The sequence below is a fragment of the Drosophila biarmipes genome, chromosome 3R (assembly GCF_025231255.1).
Source record: "Drosophila biarmipes strain raj3 chromosome 3R, RU_DBia_V1.1, whole genome shotgun sequence".
Lineage (NCBI taxonomy): Eukaryota > Metazoa > Arthropoda > Insecta > Diptera > Drosophilidae > Drosophila > Drosophila biarmipes.
Window position 1 is genome coordinate 6,448,724 of NC_066616.1, and position 4,825 is coordinate 6,453,548.

A 4,825-nucleotide genomic window follows, 5' to 3' on the forward strand; every position below is an offset into this window, starting at 1 on the left:
TAATAAAATGCAGCTATATCCATTTTAACACCGAAAATACGAGTATGTCTGGCTCCTGCCACTGAGCCCGGTCCGCGGGATATTGGCGGCCGGGCGGAGTAGAGGACCATTGAAGTATTGCCGTTGTCATGTCAATTTTGGACCTGCGGACCTAGCCAGAATGGCCTGTCGCATTAAAGTCGGTGATTTGTGTTAGGCATCCACGGTAGCCGCTTCTGGGTGGTTCTGGTAATTAAGTGTGCTTAACGTGCTGAAAGTGTATGGTGAACGGCGTGGTTAATGCTAATGGAAAGTTTCCAACTCTCTGTGAGTTGCAAGCTCGAAATTATAGAAACAATCCTTTAATACGCTTAGAAAATCAGCATTGAATTAAATCCTATTTCCTGTAAGTCCTGAAAAGGCAGTAACCATCATAGAAGATGAAACAAAAAGCACAGTGAAGCATAGTCGTAAGTGAAATATTTACGAAGATTTTTTAAATTAATAATTATACGATTACATTATTTATTTAGCGTCAACCCCATATAGAAGACACACTCAAATTCTCCTTATATTGGCTTATATTTTCCCCTGTGCACAATTGTGAAAGAAGATAAACAAACCAACATATAAACACTTGCCGAACCGCAAAACAAATTTAGTTACAACAATGACAACCGGTGCAGCAGAAACGGTTGAGTATCTGCATCCGAACTTGTATCTGCATCTGCACATTGATCTTGCAACGTTGGCTGCTCCGTTGCGGCGATTGATGTTGTCAATCAGAGCAGATTTAAGCGAAGGTTAAGAGTTGCATACGTTTAATCGGGCGGATCGGGTCTGCGGCTGAGATACGAACTGGGCTCCAGAGGCAGAGACCACAAGCAAATCGTTGAAGCGCGTAAAACGCGGCAAGTCCAGGATGCTGCAACGAACCCCGATCCGAGTCATCGGTAATGATGCAAGTTTCTCCGCCAGATGCCATGTGATAGAGATGCGGCGCCGCTGATTGCAATCGCCGAGCGTTTACTGTTGGCCGTTTGCATTTGTGTTGCAAATTTACAGCTCCATCAGTGGTCCGCAGGTTGCGGCTGCATCATTAGCCCCGCCAAGGTCATGGCAGATCGATGAGGCAATCAGTTCGCGGGGCCAACGGCAAATGGCAACAAATTAGCCAAAGTGATGATGCGTTAAGTGGCAAAATGGCGCAACCGCCAATGAGGAAATTAGTTTTGGCGGTTTGCGGAGCAGCGGGGTGCCAAGGGTTCCATTGGTTCCGAGGGTTCAGAGGATTCAGACTCTCGTCACATTGCAGTGACAGCTGCCCACCCCCCCTGGCACTTTGTCTTTGGCCAATTAAAATCAAATTTCAAAATTTCGAAATGTTCCAAATTTTGTGCAACTGATGACAGTTTAATTGCCGTCCTGACAGCTGCTTTCACTTAGGCACGAGTATCATCATCCGAGATCTGGAGCGAGTTGATATGGGGATGCGGCATAGATGTCCCCGTCGATAAGGTCGCACTCCGCAAGTTTTGACATTAATTACTCATCAAATTGTAGCCACTTTGAAAGCGCTGCCTTTTTCGAAAGTCATTGTCATTTGGGTTTCAAAAGGGTTGTCCTTAAGGGCTGCTTAAGTACGTATAATGGATAACACATAAGTGAGAGCATTTATGGTAAGTAAGCAATTTTAATGCATTAAAGCCATCTGTCCTACAAAAGACAAAAATTGGTGGGTATCACAAGTTTAAATTAAACAAAAGAGTGTTTTATTTCATATTAACTATTTTTATTACTTTTACTTTTTTAATGACTTACAAAACGTACTTTAAGTGCTTGACATATTTATTTTGGTATCTTATCAGATACAATACATATATTGTGCTTATCGTTTTCCAACTCCATGTGAACTTCCCAAAACTTTTATATCTGAACCAATCTGTTTAGAATATCTGTTTTGTATCTTTAAGTTTTCTCCACATTATAATGTCATACAGATATCTTATTTCGACTTACTTTACCAAAGCGTTAGTAAACAGCCAGGCGAATTGTTAAAAGCTTTAATCAAACTACCCCGGCCAACGAGTAACCTTGAGAAAGTCTTCGCGATTTCATGTCCAGTCTGCCCAATTTGTTAGCTATATGCAAATGGGCCAGACAGATAAACACACAGTTCCAGCTACCAATGGGCCGACTCAGTGAACTTGGCCCAAACGCATTACCGTTAGAAGCGCCAAATTGCCGCAAAAGGCAGATCAATTTGCATGTGAGACCGCCGCGGGCAAAAGCCAGTAGCTCCAATAACTTCAAATTGCAAATCATAATGCGGCAGCGAGGGAAATTAGAATATCAAAATTTTTTGTCTGCCGATCGCTTGGCGGCTACCGCAATTTCGTTGGCGATAATCGAAATTGGCCCCAATCACGAAGGTCCCAAAATTGCCAAAATCGCCGATCGTCGCGAGTTCGGGAAACTAACTGTTCATCCTCGATTTTGCATAATCGCTGCGAGTTGTTGCGCCCCTCATGCAGATCCGACCGATTGCATTAAAAGGCAATTAACCTTAATTGATTGCACGATTATCGCCAAACATAGACAGGCCTTTTCCCTCCCCTCGCATGAAAATTTCACTTTCAGGCTGGGTGCAATTGCGCGACTTCCGAACGGAATTACAGCCAGCGCATAGAACTGGGGGCCGGTTGTCTATCATTAGCATCAAAAAGCTATCATCATCATTACCCGAGCACGAGCTCACTCCTTGCACGCGATGAGGCTGCCGGATTCGATGGTGTTGCTGCGGTGCTCTTGGTGTTGCTGCCGTGCTGTTGCTGTTAGATACACACGCAGGCAATAATCATAGGCCAATCATAGAGGCACGGAGGTGTTGCTTTGTAAAGTGCGGCATAATCAGTGGGCAGCATGCAACAACTTTTCTGACGCGTACGTCCCTGTCATCTCACACCCAATGTAACTCTTCTTCAACACCGGACTGATGAAACCATTAGCTCTCTGGCTTTGAGTTTAACTTAAGTTATTTGACATCTTGTTATTTTTAGAATTTTGCTGCATACCTCTTTTTAATCCAGAATCTTATAATAATAATCATACTTTCTTGATGAGATCAAATAGTTCGGTGGAGTATATTCTCACGAAATTGATTAACTCTGAGCCCCCATCTCCACAGGTATTTAATCCCCTTCCGATTGAAGGCTTTCAGCCGACTGACATAAGTTGACAAACTTGGCCAGCCAGAGGCAGCCTCAATCGCTCAATCGAGCGGCAACAAAGTTGGGCTCCGAATAGATACATCAGTAGCTTTAAATATAAATCAATAAGCGAGCAAATGGCAAACGCTGCATGTAAGCACTAAATCAAAGTGTCAATACGGGGAACTGATACACTGGAGCGGAGCGGAGTCGAGTTGGGCAGCGGAAATTGAATTATGCCCCTTGGACTGCGAGACTTCAGCCTGGGCATGCATGAATGAGCGTTTGACTGAATGGGTGCTGGCTGCTGTTGCTGCCTGTGCCGCTGATGTTGCTGCTGCAAATGCTGCCGCTGGAACCGATGCCGCCGCGAGTGACAGACGGCGGACAAGTGGTGCTCGAACTCGAATCGGGTGCAACCACTTTCGTTGGCCAACGGACGTCGCCGATCGCATCGGCGACTGTGTGAATCTGAGGCATATAGTGGACTCGGGCAAATCTAATGTCCACGTCTGAGCGATTTCCTAGCAAACCCGTTCCAGCGGGCATTAGATACGATACGCATATGCGATACTATAGTTTATGGTCTACAATTAAAATTGTGCGACTTGAGTGCAAATCCAGGGAAGCGACTCAGAAGGGTTAGTGTTTTCTTGTTAATGCAATCACAAAATGTTAATAATAGAAATAGAAATAACAGAAATCCTTACAATATTGCAAAATTTTTAACTCACCTTAAATAACAAAATGTTATCAATGCAAAGAGAAGTAATAATCCCAACAATATTGAAACATTTTTAAGCTTTTTAATTCTTCTTTAATATACACTCTCTCTTTGCTTAAAACCTAATCTGCATTTTTACGGTGGTTTAAGGTTTAGTAAAATCTTTTAAAATACATCATCATTTTATTACGAAATATTTAATTAGTTTGTTTTTGGTCACTGAGACAAGGAGATGTTCTTTGACTGATATAATATTTTTGTATATAAACCTTCAACAGAAAATGTTAAGTTGTATTGGGATTGCTTGGCTCCCACAAACCCCCTCTGACTGAGCCACTGTCCCCAAGAGCACGACAAACGCATTAAATGAAAATTAGTTGCAATAACATGAAAATTCATAGCTTAATATAAGGAACTCACACACACGGCACCGAGTGGTAGTTGGCTGACAAAAAACTTTTACTTATACATTCGCCGATTGTGGCAGATTGACATGGGAAAATGCTTATAAAAGGACTGTGCGAAGTGTTGAGTTATGATCTGGGTTTTTGTGCAGCTCGGAACAATAAGCAAGCTGATTGATTGTTGGCGCAATTTAATTGAGATGATACGTGGGTCCGACGTTGACAAATCCAATTAACGGCCGATTTCCCATGATCTAGTGTCGCAACATCCACTAAAAGCGAAAGTGTCGCTCATTTGAATAGCTCGATGTCTATCCGCTAGACTGACCACTTTCAATTACCTGACACGTTGAAAAAAGTGTTTTCCGAAACGGAAGTGGAAAGTGTTGCAATTACGCAGCCCAAGCGGGCGAGGGGATAGAGTTAGCCAAGCAGCAATAGCTAAATAATACAACACATGGGCATTTGCTGATTTGTTTTAATAAATCATAATGCGTTTGCCCGATCTA

The 4,825-nt window shown here is 42.9% G+C and overlaps 1 long non-coding RNA gene across 1 annotated transcript; it reads right to left on the minus strand.

Moving 5' to 3' along the window:
* Positions 1-1,749: 1,749 nt before the first annotated feature.
* LOC127011530 (uncharacterized) lies at positions 1,750-3,718 on the minus strand. Its single transcript, XR_007764547.1, has 2 exons — positions 3,054-3,718; positions 1,750-2,995 (listed from the first exon to the last, which is right to left on the minus strand). It is a non-coding gene; the product is annotated as an uncharacterized LOC127011530 (long non-coding RNA).
* Positions 3,719-4,825: the final 1,107 nt, after the last annotated feature.